The sequence below is a fragment of the Dendrobates tinctorius genome, unplaced genomic scaffold (genome assembly GCF_039654945.1).
Source record: "Dendrobates tinctorius isolate UK_male_01 unplaced genomic scaffold, ASM3965494v1 ptg000028l, whole genome shotgun sequence".
Lineage (NCBI taxonomy): Eukaryota > Metazoa > Chordata > Amphibia > Anura > Dendrobatidae > Dendrobates > Dendrobates tinctorius.
Window position 1 is genome coordinate 82752637 of NW_027361696.1, and position 14974 is coordinate 82767610.

A 14974-nucleotide genomic window follows, 5' to 3' on the forward strand; every position below is an offset into this window, starting at 1 on the left:
CCGCAGGACAATCTGCAGCGTGTGCACACACCCTTAATCAGCATGCTGCGTTTTTTTCCGTGATGTGTTTTTTTCACGGAAAAAAAACGCATCAATATGCACAAAAAGTGCGGAATTCATTAAAATAAATGGGATGCTTAGTTCAAGCGTTTTTTTAAGCGTTTTATTTGGTAAAACCGCAAAAAAACCGCATGCGTGTGAACATACCCTTAGGCCCCCCTCCTGTTCCTTTCAGCATCTATAGACCGTCTCTGGCAGCATATGATGAGATGCTTCTGTCCGATACACTTAGATCCGAGCACCTCAGATTTATTGATCCGGGTGCCCCAGATTCATCAGGGCATTCCGGCTGCCCAATGATATGATGCCACTGCTCTTTTGGAGGAACACCATCCAAGTACCTCAGACTGAGCAGGACCCCTTTTCCATTTAGACATTGTTGGGATTTGTAAAATATTTTCCTTGGCAGATCAGCAAGTGAAAATGAAGGTACAATAAAACAGACAGAGACATGGTGAGGTGACGTAGCAGTGAGCACTGTGGCCAGCATAGTGGGGGCACTGTGGAACTTAAAGGGAAACTGACAGCAGATTCCTCCTGTCCAAGCCACTGTTAGAAAATTGGGGCAGCACATTATCCACATCCTACCATTTTTGTCATGACCCCACTCTGCTTAACACACAGTAGAAAGGAAATTTGATATGTACACACATAGATACTTAAAGGGAATCTGTCAGTAGGTTTTTGCTATGTAATCTTGACAGCAGCATATTCTAGGGGCAGAGATTCCAGTGATATGTCACTTAGTTTACTTGGTGCAGAAGTTTTGATAAAATCACAGCTAATCAGTGCTGGGTGCATGGTTGGACCAGGAGACACAAGACATCTAGTCCCATAGTAGTAATCTCCTCCTGATAAAACAGTGATTACAGCAGGCAGCCCAGTAAGTGATACATCGCTGGAATCAGGGTCTCAGCCACGACATCCTGCTGCTCTCAGATTACATTGTAATAATCTGCTGACAGATTCCCTTTAAAAGAAGTCACCAGTGCATGGCTTTTGTGAAATGGAGATGGGTACAATGTCAAGAAACCATGATAGGAATGAATATTGGTAATTCTGCGAGAAATCATTTCATTCCAGGGTTAATCATGGCTATTAATTAATCTCATTTATGTGGCTCCTGATGTGACTTCCTTGGAAGTGAAAAACACACGTACCACTTAGTCATAATATTGTATCTCACTGCTTTAATAATACTTCATTAATCTGATAATATTTAGACTGCCACTTCATTCCGTGCGGACGATTCACCAGGGACGTTCATGTCTGCAGCTTTGGGTGGAATCCTGGCAGCACAAACCAGTCCTGCTGTCTGATTAGCATTTCACACAGGAGGGAGGACAGGGATCCACATGTCGGACATTGAATCCGAGAATGAAAGAGAAGCAGCCGAGAGGAAATTAAAGAAAAAGAATGATTTGGGAATTTTGAGATGGAGCTGAAAAAAAAAAGGAAATGCCCGTCCTATTTCACCGTTACTTCTCTCCCTTGAAAAAGACTCCTGTAACTCATTTCATTGCAAGAGGTAAATTGATGCTGCAATGGCTGCCGTTAGTGGAGGACATCTTGGGAAATGATGAAATGATCGCTATTTCAGTCCCCTCTAACATCGGCGTCTGCCGCCTCATAGGTGTCATAATAGCTGCCAAGGTCTGGCCCTGGCTATGTGTGTCCCATCAAATATCACAAATATTAGTAATTACAAGGGTATTAATTATCATATTTTTCATGTACAGTGCAGTATGGGTTATTACTATAGAGTAATGTAGAGTATTTTGTGTATACTTTGTGTTTACCTGTTTGTTCTTGTGACATTTATGAAATGCTTCTTGTCTTCATTCCTTCCTTCCCTCTTAGATGATTTCCCTATGGCAAACTACATTTTCAGCAGTGCCTCTGGCTTTGCAGAGAGCAACTGTTACCTGATGTATACAGCAGTATTAATGTCGCAAATGTGATGTATACAGCGGTCTCAATATTTTTATTTGTTTATTTATTTTACTCCCTTATATAGCGCCACAGCCCGTAAAAGACATTATCATCACTGTTCCCATTGGAGCTCATATTCTAGATTCCCTATCAGTATGTCTTTGGAGCGTGAAACAAAACTGGAGAACCTGAAGGAAAACCACACAAACAAGAAGGGAACATACATACTCTCTCTTTCAGAGATCCACAATGAGCATCTGGAGTGAGTTTGCTGCACTGAAAGTAAAGGGGCCGAATAATATTGCACGCCCCACTTTTCAGTTTTTGAATTTCCACAAAAATGTAAAGTAACCAATAAATTTCATTCATCTTCACAATTGTGTCCCACTTGTTGTTGATTCTTCATCAAAAATTTACACTTGGTATCTTTATGTTTGAAGCATGATATGTGGGAAAAGGTTGAAAAGTTCCAGGGGGCGAATACTTTCGCAAGGCACTGTATCTCCTATGTGATGCTTTCAGCAGACTTGATGTCTTCTATGAGTTGTAGACAGCAGTCTCAGTGTATCCTATGTGATATTTATATACAGCAATCTCAGTATCTGCTGTGTGATATATACAGCAGTCTTAGTGTTTCCTATATGTCTCATTGACTATATCAATGCTCTCTTACATAAAGCAGAAATTCTGGAACAGATTTCTGTACGCACTAAAAAATATTTTTTCCCCATTGTAACCAACCACAGCATAGCTTACATTTTTTCAAGATCAAAATACAAAATGAAAGCTGCACATTTACTATGATCATCCGTGCATATTCTGGGCGATGTTGGGGTCGTAGCTGCAGAGTAGCACCCTGCTCATTGGCATGAAGATAGATGGTGAAGAGTAAGGGGTTGCATTTGGGGCCCAAAAATCCTTCTAAGGCTAGTTTCACATTAGCGTTTACGGCCGCAGCGTTGGGCTGCGCAGGCCGCCGCTAAGCCCCGCCCCCGCCGGTAGCTCCGCCTACGGACACAACGCTGCATGCGTCATGCGTCCCCTATCTTTAGCACTGGGGACGCAGGCCGTGCGCAGTATGCGTTTGGCGGCGCATGCGTCCTTTTGACGCTGCGCCGAGCGCACCAAATTGCAACCTGTTGCGTTTGGCGCTGGTTGGCGCAGTGTCAAAAGGACGCATGTGCCGCCAAACGCATACTGCACACGGCCTGCGTCCCCAGTGCTAAAGATAGGGGACGCAGGACGCATGCAGCGTCGTGTCCGTAGGCGGAGCTACCGGCGGAGGCGCGGCAGGGGCGGGGCTTAGCGGCGGCCATGCGCAGCCCGACGCTGCGGCCGTAAACGCTAATGTGAAAGTAGCCTAACCCATATGAGGAGCCCACTACTACTTTAAATAACAGTACTCTTGCATTTGGAGCCCATAAGGTCCAAGTTAACCCTCTGACCCTCTAGTATTGCAATACTCCTTTGCTGGACAGTGTATACCCCCTATAATAGAAGGCTTCATATATCCAGGTAAATCAACCAAGATAGCAGCTTGCGGCTCTAATACAATTGCAGATTTAAGGAACTCCTCGCTGCTAGTCCCTAAAACCCATCCTCACTGCAGACTGTCACACACTGCGCTCTAGAAATACTGCTGCATTCAGTTAGCTAATTGAATGCAGCAGAATTTATTAGATGCGGCTCGCTCTCTGGGTGCCGCAGTTTCCAAGTTATACTCATTATATATTAGAGGGAGCATTTTTAGAAATCCATAGACTAACCTCAAAAATGCTCAAAAAACTACTTTGTACATACCGTACTAGAGAGTCTTGGAGTACTTCAAGGATGGAGATAAGATTGTTGCTTTCATAAACAAAAATATCATTCATAATGACTGTTCATTGACAAATGCTTAGATATTAACTAAAGAGACTGCTGTGGCCATTACGTTTCCAACACCTCTCAGCGCCTTTATAATGTTGGGAATATGGAAAGATCTCATTTGAAGCCCAGCACATCTATAATCCCTAGTCAGGCAATCGTCTACCATAATTATTCTATTCATTTGTACAACCCCTCTAGAATATGAATGTACATTCAAGGCACTTCTTTTCTATGATAGATCCATAGATTAGGCAAATGGTGATGAATAATAATCACTTGTGTCACATACAATATTGAACTTGCTATTTCCACAAATTTCCGGTCAATCCAGTACTAGAAAATGTGATTAGACTCCAAATAACAGCAATGCCTATAGACCACTGATAGAGAAATATCCGTTCTATTAGGTCAAGTCTAATGTAGAAAATCAAGTTTGGTGGGTGCTCAATGCACCATTAATCCTGAGCTCCAACTACATGAACATGGTTGCAGCTCATTTACTCTCATCCAATTACTCTTGAATGAAACAAAGTGTCAATGAGAAGACGTTCTCCATAGGAAAAAAATCTGATCAATACATTCTGATCAATAACATGAAGAACGATAAAAGTTACATATGAAAATTAGAGCTATAAAACAGCCATGCTCTATACAGGGACATTTCTAATCTACTATTTCCAATATTACCAGATCATGGATGAACATTGATACATGAAAATTAGGAACCGTAGACCCTACAAGAGTTATTTCCACCTTATACAAGTATAGAATTTCTAGAGGATATTCCATAATTGTCTTTAGACCCTGATGAAATCTGTGGGATCTGCACCTATCTCCTGTGCCAAGAGAATCAATCCCTCTGAGGCAGTGATTGACAGTCACATTAAGGCACAACTTGAATGGAGAGGTGGCTACACATGTACTGTTTGTAGCCCTCTCTGTTCAATTTTATAAGAGTTGTGGAAGCAGTCAAGCAAGTGACATATTCATTTTGATGTGATGGCTGAAAGTTGCTGTCATGCTTTGGTTTCGGGACTTGTTCTGGTGACCTCTTGCTGCGTGGTTGGTTTCCCTTTCTTCTGAGCCACAGCCTGTTTGATCTCTGTCCAACTGGTGATGGATCTTGTGTCTTTTCTTTCTATACTTTGGTTTGCTTCTATTCAGGTGTCTCTCTGTTATGAATGGGTCACCGAGGAGGATGGCAGGAACAGGCTAAGCCACCAGAAAACCAGAGAGGTTGGTAACTAAGTGGATTGCAGACCTCTGATCCTATCAACACAACTAGCAGTAGCCATGGAGCGTTCCTACGATGCCCTAGACGCTTCATCACAGCTGGAGAACTAACTAAGCCTAAAGCCAGAAAGGTGAAATCTAAACTGCCCCGGAGCAGATCCCCAAAGGAATAGACAGCCCCCAAGCATATATTATCGGTGAGACAAGATGAGACACAAACACAGGCAGAAAACAGACTGAGCAAAAGGTGGGGCCCAAGCTGTCTAGACAGGACAGAAAAGATACTGTCTGCAATCACACACAAAACCCTAAAAAATCCAACACTTCTGATATACAAAAAAACTGAGGCCACACGACCTCACCCCCGCTAAATCAGTACTCTGGTATAAACTGGAAGCAAAGCAAAAGATACTAACATAACACGGGACAGAACAAACTGACACAAGCTGTAACATATGGAGCAGGGCCCAGTGCTGCCCCCAGCAGGGAGTATGCTGAACCCTAGCAACAAAGCAGAAAGCAAAAAACAGCACAACCAGATTAGATGCAAAGGATTAGCAAAAGAATCACTTAACTGAACCATGCAGATCAGGCAGGGGACAAAAGAACTCCAAATGCGCAAGGAGGAAATCACCAGCAACCACCAAGAGCAGCCAGCTCAATTATATGCTCCCAGCCAGTAATCCCAGGTTCCCAATTATCATCATCAGTTGGGGAACTTCCATCTTCCTGGCCAGCTCCACTACTCTCAGTAAGCACCAGAGGGAGCAGAGGGAGCTTTGGCTCAGAAATCCGAGCAAGGGAATTCACAACATCTCTCGCTTCTATGTTTTTTGTCTTATCACATCTTGGGAGTGGCTATGTATGCTCACTTTGCACCTGCCTTCTTTGCTGACCATACCTTAAGGTTGGTCGTGTTTGTTCCAGCTCCTGAGCTAGAGATTATTTTGTTTTAGTCATTTCTCTTGCTTTCCTACAGTCTGGTTGTGTGTCGTCCTCCCTAGCATCCTTTACTTTATTTGTGTTTAGGGTCTGGGAGGTTTTCACGTCTTCCATTTGTTTTTTGGTTCTGCTCATTTTCCTCCATCTTTCCTTTCTGACTGTGTTATCATGTTCTTAAACCTGTGTCTCATCTTCTAATTTATGTGTATTTCTATAGTTATTATTGCTTTGGTGTTGAACATTGTCTATAGTCAGGGTGCAGATAAGGACATTCAGGGTCAGTCGATGCTGAATTGGGCTGCCATTTTGTTATCTTTGGGTGACAACCTCTGCAGCTGGGTTAGGGGGTGAGATATAATGTCTTTCTTGCTTCCCTTCCCTCTGACTGTCTTCCGGTTCTTGATGTTAACAATTGTGTTTTATGACTATTGCCTGCAGTACTGCTACATATATAACTATGTATTACCACTCATAGTTTATGATATTGCCACATGTATGTTACCATTTTATAGAAAACTATAATATATTGCCTTGTATTCCTGTATTATAGTATTGCATATATTGTGTCTTTTATACATGTACAGTTAGGGAAAGTTAGTGCATCCTCTTGGGGACATTAGAGGAGGGCACTTTAGTATATAGTTTACATAGTCATGGGTAAGTGTAGTTCTGTTGCGGGCCACTAGGTGGGGCAAACTAGAGGGCTCTATAGGTATAGCTGATAGGACGTTCATAGAGGGTTAAGTGTAAGAGGGGCTGCCTGGTAGTAAGCGGGGACCTCATAGGAAGTTAGGTCAGACGGGACCAGGGTGCCCTAGTGTCCACATGGGCTATAGGCCCGGACAGCTTGGCAGCCACGCAACGTTCAAGCGCTACAGCACACGTTACCCACGGCCACTGTGTGTCATAGCAGTGGGCCAGTACAGAAACGGAAAGATGTGGTGACTTGTCACCTGGGCCAATGCTTTTAGGGCAGGAATTGGCTGGACAGCTGAAGTGAAGAAAGCTGGGACTTCGACGAGTTCGGTACATATGGGCTGGATGCTTTACCAGAGGCAACCAAACCTGGTGACTTACGATTTTGAGTCTGGGGTGAAACAGGCAGAAGGAATTGTCATCATGGCAAGGTTAGGCCGGGAAGGAACTGGGTAGCCGTCTAGGATGGTCCGGTCCGGGCGTGTACTGCACAGAAGTAACAGCCAGAAATGGAAAGATGAGGAAACAAGCAAATGTCACCATGTACCAACTGTGGATGCAACGTGTGAAGTTCTCAGTAAAGAAAGTGTTTCAAGTTGACTCAGACTGTGTTTCCATTGCTGGGGGTTGCCTGGAAGAGGGACCGTTGTCGCCTGGGAAGTGTCCAGAGGAAGCTGAAGCTGGAGATGCAGGTATGCAGAAGCGAAGAGTACATTTTTCTGTAGGGGAAGGACTGGACATGGATATAGCAAATGTTCAGGTCACAACTACAGTCCTGTCCAGTGTCTGTAGACTCAGTCATAACAACTGCTTGCCTGATGGGATGAGGTTTGGGGGAGCCCTGCTTTGGAGATACTTGCTGGTTCCATGCTAGTCAGCACTTGACTTGCAAATGACATTAGTGATGTGTCCTTCATGAACGATCCAATTCAAAGAGCCGACTCCCTGCTGTGAACGAAATGAGCCGGCTCTGCAAGGTGAACCAGCTGTTTTTTTTTCTCCTGGCGCCTCAGCAGCTTATCAGACCCAGATTACTGAAGCCTGACTGTGACTCATCTGGGGGAGGAGCAGTCAGGAGAAGACTGTGAATAAATGCAGGGGAGTTAACCCTTCAGTCCCAATATGCCATGGAAGGACTCAGCACATTGTCATCATCGTCATCTGCAATGACCTGTGCGTTACCTTTAGTCCCGAATAAAGATCTACTTTCCTGGCCCCTCATCCATGGCGTATACATACAGTATATAGTATGTGTAGGAGGAGAGAGTCAGCACATTGTTTGGTATATCATCTTCTCATAGTATTAGGCCAGGTTCACATTGCGTTAATGGCCTGCGTTCAACGGGATCCGTTACATAGCAAGCGGCACTATCGCTATGTAACGGACCCATTAATGCACCCTTTGGCCGCAATGCTACTAGTGCATCTAAATGGCACTATGTCCGCATGCTGCTCTGTCAGTGATCTTTCCTGCCTCACTAGAAGGGCTTATGCCCCGTGTTATAGTGTGGTAATGATAATAAAATGTGTTGGGAGCATGTATGGGGGCTCCTGGTTAGGGGCTGCACGAGTGGGGCTGCGTTCACACTAGCGTTGTGGTACGGTGCGTTGTGATGTGTAGCAATCCTGATGCATCCTGATCCAGGTTACATAACTATACTTAACATAGGGACGCACGGACCTGCGTTTGCATCAGGATCAGGATGCATCAGGTGCACCGACACATATCACAGCACTTACTAATTCACAAAGGACATTAACAAAAAATGCCACAATACATGGTAAGGCTACAACTGAGGAGCCGGGGTCTGATCACAAGAGCTGACAATCTGAGGAAGCAGCAATGCTGAATAACAGTCTACACTGCGTCACTAGATCCTTATACATTTGTATAATAGGCCTCACTGTACAGGAGAGACCGGAGCGAGGAGCAGAGGCCTGATCACAAGAGCTGATAATCTGAGGACACAGCAATGCTGAATAACAGTCTACACTGCGTCACTAGATCCTTATACAGGGGTATAATGAGGCCTCACTGTACAGGAGAGACCGGAGCGAGGAGTCGGGGGCCTGATCACAATAGCTGACAATCTGAGGACACAGCAATGCTGAATAACAGTCTACACTGCGTCAATAGATCCTTATACAGGTGGAGAATGAGGCCCTCACTTTACAGGCAAAGTCCTAGAACGATGACTGTGGAAAACGGATTTCTATTTTAAAAAAAGCCGTTTAAAGAGCCAAAAGAGCCGACTCTTTATGGTGAGTGGAGCCGAATGAGCCGGATCACCAAAAAGAGCCGAACTTCCCATCACTAAATGACATTCTTACGATCATGTGACTGCTGCTCCCACCTCCGGCTCCGAAGAATACTAACAGAGCAATGTGAGGATTGACAAGTCTGAAGTCACATAGAGTGGCTGAAGACTTGTACCCCAAGGCTGAACAAACTCTTTAATCTAATAGTAGAAAAAGACAGCAGGATGGCACTCACCATTCTCTTGAAATGATTCACTTTATTTCATATTAATAAAGCATAGGCAATGGCACGGGAGAAATACAAAAAGACGGACGACAGCCGTTTCGTGCACAATGCACTTCAACAGGTCCCTTGGGTTGAAGTGCATTGTGCACGAAACGGCTGTCGTCCGTCTTTTTGCATTTCTCCCGTGCCATTGCCTATGCTTTATTAATATGAAATAAAGTGAATCATTTCAAGAGAACGGTGAGTGCCATCCTGCTGTCTTTTTCTACTATGATATTTCATGTTTTTTCTTCACATGGATAGAGCACCCGTTCAGGAAGGGTTACAGGTGTCACACTGATAGCAGTTATAAGTGACTTTGCGGGTATTTCATTCTCAGGGACAGTGCCGGATGCTTCTTTTTTCTTTGACTGACTATCTTTAATCTAATACTTTAGTATATGAACTTACACATTATTGCAGCCCACTCCTCGCAGTTCCCACCTATCACACGCAGGCACTAGTGTCCTTGCTGTCTAGCTTTCTCTGGTTTGGCCTTCTTCTTCTCACTGCCCCTACGTATGTTCTAGCGGACATCATGTTAATGTACTCAACAGTTGGTGCTTGACCTGAATAGACGTTGCCCGGTGAAAACATTCCAGTCAATTAATCAGTCAGGACGTTGTTGCGGTGCCAGTAAGAAGAAGAAAATATCTAGTAGTGATGATAATTCTGATCAAATCCACCTAGATGGCGAAGCATCATGTGTGGAATCCATTCCTAATATGATCTGTGAGCAGTCACTGGTCTGTAACAAACTGCCGCGGCAGGTAATTGAAGAACACAAGGCCATCATCTAAAGGAAAGTTATCTCATCGCAACCTTTTAGCAGAGAAGGAAAACATAATCAGGTCTGGTCCGATAATAGCTGAACTACAGCAGAAGGCTCCATCATTATAAGCGAAACATTCATTAAGTGCCTTTGATTTGTCTTGGACTGATGCAGATGAGGATCTTCTGGAAAGGGTTGCAGACTAGGACCAGTCCTATGTATTTTGTGCTATAGTCGCACTTCTTGACATGGGACCTTATGTGTGTAAATTAAGAATTTTTTCAGAATTGATTTATAGATTGGATCTTAGAAAGGTTTGGATAAGGGTTGCAATGAGTTACAGCAATAATTACGAGGACAAACCTCCAAAATATTACCAGTGAATATGTATTTCCAAAAGTAGCCATCTTTGCCTACTACAGTAATGTAGTACATAGTTGAAATACTAAACTGCTCTATAGGTTTTACCTCCCAAAAATTTGTTAAAGGGAATCTGTTAGCAGGTTTTTGCTACCCCATCTGATAGCAGCATGAATTGGGGTCAGAAAATGAGCTGCTTGCTGTAATTTTGATAAAAATCACAGTTTTATCTGCTGCAGATCTCTGAATGCTGAGCTCTATATAACCCCACCCACTCCACTGATTGACAGTTTTCTATGTACTGTAACATTTGTGCCAATTTGTTTCTCCTCTGTTTCCTCTTTGGCCTTTTGGCAGTGACACGCCATTATTGCTTGTGAAGCGTGAAAGCGACAGTCCTATTTTTTTCCTGGAACTTTGGTTGCTCTTTAGTATGGGAACTATGGGGATAATTTTGGTCTAGGTTTGATCAGTCCTTCTGGAGAACCCTGGGCGGAGCAGTCAACTATTTAAAAGGAACCTGTCAGCAGTTTTGTCATATGTCAACTAGAACTATCAATCAGCATCTGTGCTGCATTCCATAAATCCTTATATAACCCCCTGACTCCCCCTAAATAGCCCCCAAAAACCTTTTGAAGTTCTCCCGTGCTGTGTGTTAATTCTGTCAGTCCGGATCTTTATCCCTCCTCCAGGCTGCTGCTTACCGTGTTTCTGCAGGAGGCGTTATCCATGTCAATCAAAGCAGGAAGACGGTGAGCAGCAGCCTGGCGGAGGGATAAAGAGCCCAGAAAGGATGCCTGACTGACCGGACTGACAGGATCAACATACAGCGCAGGAGAACTTCCAAAGGTGCTTGGGGGCTATACAGAGAGAGTCAGGGGGTTATATAACCATTCATGGAAAGCAGCACAGGCACTGATTGGGATGATAGTTTTAGTTGACACATGACAAAAATGACAGGTTCCCTTTAAACCTCTGAAGCTCTGACTTTCACTGCCAGTCAGTTCTGCAATCCTGGTATACAGCTCTGTGCAATGCTCCTATATTTTGTTCTGATTATTCCCATTCTTTGACCTCAACTTGACATTTCACTAGCCACTTGCTTTAAGATTTTGTCCCTGACGTCACCTCTTGGCTTTGCTCCTGCTTGGTGACCCTTCCTATCTCTGTTTAGTTCCTACGGACTGCAGCACTTCCATGGAAGCAATCCAGTGGACCCCGTTGTAAGACCAGATCACTGTGCAGGGGTTAAAGGGTGATGGTTGGGGTTCCTCTGGAATCTGTCAGACTGAGTGGCTTGTGCCAAGTCTGTCCAAAATGGCCTTTTTGAGCCTGTGGCCTCTGAGAGATGTTACATATACACTGTGTATTGGCAGAAAGCTACTAGTCAGTGGTGGTTATACAGAGCTCATGAATATGGAGGACTATATGGCAGCAAGTTCTCTAGTAATAACCTCCAGTGATTTTATCAAAACCTGCAGCAAGCAGCCCAGTAAGTGATACATCACTGGAATCGGGGTCCTTGCCTCTACATTATACTGCTCTTAGATTAGGTGGCAAAAATCTGGAGACAAATTACCTTTAAATGTGTTTTCTAATCACAGACAGCTCATAGACCCTCACTAGTTGCAGAAAGTTGTATTGCTGTATTGTTTTCTCCTGCATTGGCCACTATATGGAAATGTGCTATTATACATTGCCGGTCCAATATATGAGAGTTCTAGTAGGGTGTATGAGTATACGTTGTGTAAGAGAAAAGATGAGCCTAGGAACAGGAAGATTAGTCTTGTAATGCTGCACGAACTGCAGAACCATAGGGGCATGAGTCAGGGTCTGATGGCATAGTTGGAAAGTGGAACAAGGACTAAGCATCTCGGAGGACTACTGCAACACTGGTCGCTTCTGGGTCGCCCTCCCAGGGCTGTGGGGTACTCGGTACCGGGCCGGTGTCAGCGGGATGTGTCACAGCAGCAGTGACCAGGTCCGTGGCCCTGGGCGCCCAATTAACGGGGGAAGATTGAATGGTGGAATGTAATTAATAGAATAGTTCGTGACGCCACCTGTGGTGTTCAGCAAGTGAGATGTTGAGCCGACGCTGCATGCAGATCCTCTGGGGTTGGTGGTGTGTTGCAGCCAAGATGGTGAAGCTCCCCACAGGTGGAGCTGTAGCCCCAGGGCAGTGTAGATGTAGGTGTAGAGGAGAGGCACAAGCGGTGTAGAAGCTGGTACCCAGATGTAGCGGTGCTGGGTGTGTTGGCACAAGAATCAAAGGAGGACACCAGGCTTGTAGTTCCAAAGCTTTACTCACAGTCTGTAGTACACACAGGTGCCTGCCTCCGTGCTGTGTCCTCCGGGTCAGGGACTCAATCAACCTCCAGGCCAGATGGAATGCTCCGTTCCAACGCTCCGCCAACATGTGCCTTTCTGAATGTCTCCTCTTATAGCGCCTTTAAGTGTGAAGTACTCCCAGTACTGAGTTACACTGGAGTGCCTCCTGACAGATGTTCCCAAGAACTCTACTTGTACGGCAGACAGCTGCAGCCTGCTTTGGGGACTCCTTGCTCCTGAGTCCCGGCTCACTATCAAGGTTGCTGTTGTGCCCCCAAGTCTTAGATGGGAGTAGTGCATTTACAGCCCACTACTCCACCGGTGTCTGCTGTAGGACCATTAGTATCCATACAACCTCGGGGACCGGGCCCCGGCCTTGCGCTTAGAACTTCTAGGCAGGGTTCTCTCCTAACCCACGTCCAGTGTTCCCTTTTACCCCGTTGTTCCTTACTAGTCTTTCCTTCTTATGGAAGATCAGGTTTCGGTTCAATGTCCTTCTCCTTCTTTCCTTTCCCATGCCAGCAGACCCATGTCACTGAGATCTGCTGCAGCACCTCCTTCCTCCATCCCTCTCTCAGGGATCTTCTCTCCTCACTCCTCTCTGAGTGACTCTCTGACTGACCGAAATCCTAAACCTTCCTGCTGTTTTATGTATTCTGACTCCACCCGCCTCCCAGCACGTTTCGTGTTCCAAGCAGGGAGCCACCAAAGGTGCTCTGCTACACTCCAAGCAGGGAGCCGCAATGTGGCTTTGCTGAACTACCGTGTTGTGTGGGATGCAGGTGTTGGAGCATGGTCAGGAGCCTCCAACTTACCTGGATGGTAGGGCACCACACCTCAGGAGGAGGTGCAGTACCTCTGTGGCGACTAAGCCTCAGGGGCGCCACATACCCCCCCATTAAACACAGCACGTCCGCGGGCTGCAAGGCAAACAAAGTTGACAATACAGGAACATACAATTTTTTTTTTGTAATGCTGAATAAGCATTTCTTATACTAAACTTCCCAATGTGGGAGGCACGGTTTCTTGAACGTTGCAAACAGTTTTAACTAGCTATCTAAATTCAAAATTATGCTACCTAATTTAAAGTGCTATGGAAGCAACTCAATATCAATTCACCTTTTTCTAGCAACACAACTCTGTTCTGTTACTCTATACATTCTCTTACTTTCTTATATGACAACTGTTGGTGTCTGGTTTATCACCTGTAACTTCAATTCTTTATTCACATTCAAGACATTTGGACCTCAAAATTTCTTTATTATACCGTTTACTAAATTTCGACATTCATAAAACATTCACTATAAAATCTGTCATTAAGCATTATCACTTTCTAGCTTTCTGTTTCAAAAATATATTAACCATTATCAATAAGTGCAAATAATAGACACGGGTCCGGCAAACATGTCTGGAAATGTCCTTATGCTGAGGTAATTCTTCCTTCAAGAAGAGAGAGTCCTATGTAAAACCAAAAGAGAGCACCTAAAGAGGTGCAAACTATATACAATAACAGTTCTGGACCATTCAGCGTTCATGATCTCTGCAGTTCAAGTGGGGAACCTGCCAATACAACTGGGCAACAACTGGAAAAACCAAAACAAAACCATGATGGTCAAAATAAGAAACAAAAGGCACAACGGTGCAAACACCCTCCTGGGCAACGAAAGTCACTTTAAAGAAGCATCTTGACTAATTGTTGTCCCCTCCTGGGGTTTCTGGACTGGAACTGCTTCTAGGGGAGAAAAATGCATTGGTAGTCCGCAGGTACTCCTTCTCCATCGGAGTCAAACTTGTGGTTTTCTGTACGCTTGGCTGCGGGACTGGTGTTGATCCAGCTCGGCACGTGGGGGTAGGCACAAACACTGTTGGAGTGGTCACTGGGGATGAAGGGACAGTAGGCGGCTTCTGCCTGCAGGACTTGATGAGATCCTCTGGGACCCGTCTGATGTTCATTGCATACCAGCCTCTCAATCCTTCATGTCTGGTAAACGTTACATGATCTCCTGGATGCAAGTTTCTGGCAGGGTGCCCTGTTCTCAAGTGGGGTTCCACGTCCCTCCGATAGAAGAACAGATCGGAGATTCGTCTGGGGTCATGGATGAAGCCGAACCCCTTCTCATGATTTACATTTAGAACGTGCCCCCAACCTGCTGCGTCCCGGGGACCAAAGCGACCGGCACGGACCTGCTCCTTCCGGTCCAAATCAGGGCCCAGTACAGCTAACCTTCGCTGCTCCCTCTCTCGGTGTTCAGCTGCCA

General features: G+C 44.9%; 1 protein-coding gene and 1 long non-coding RNA gene across 5 annotated transcripts in view; both read left to right on the top strand.

Moving 5' to 3' along the window:
- The window catches only part of LOC141085596 (serine/threonine-protein kinase BRSK2-like), a 443438-nt gene that overhangs the window by 48804 nt on the left and 379660 nt on the right, over window positions 1–14974 (top strand). The window lies entirely within an intron of this gene.
- Window positions 1081–2369, top strand: LOC141084964 (uncharacterized). Its single transcript, XR_012231189.1, has 2 exons — window positions 1081–1588; window positions 2078–2369. It is a non-coding gene; the product is annotated as an uncharacterized lncRNA (long non-coding RNA).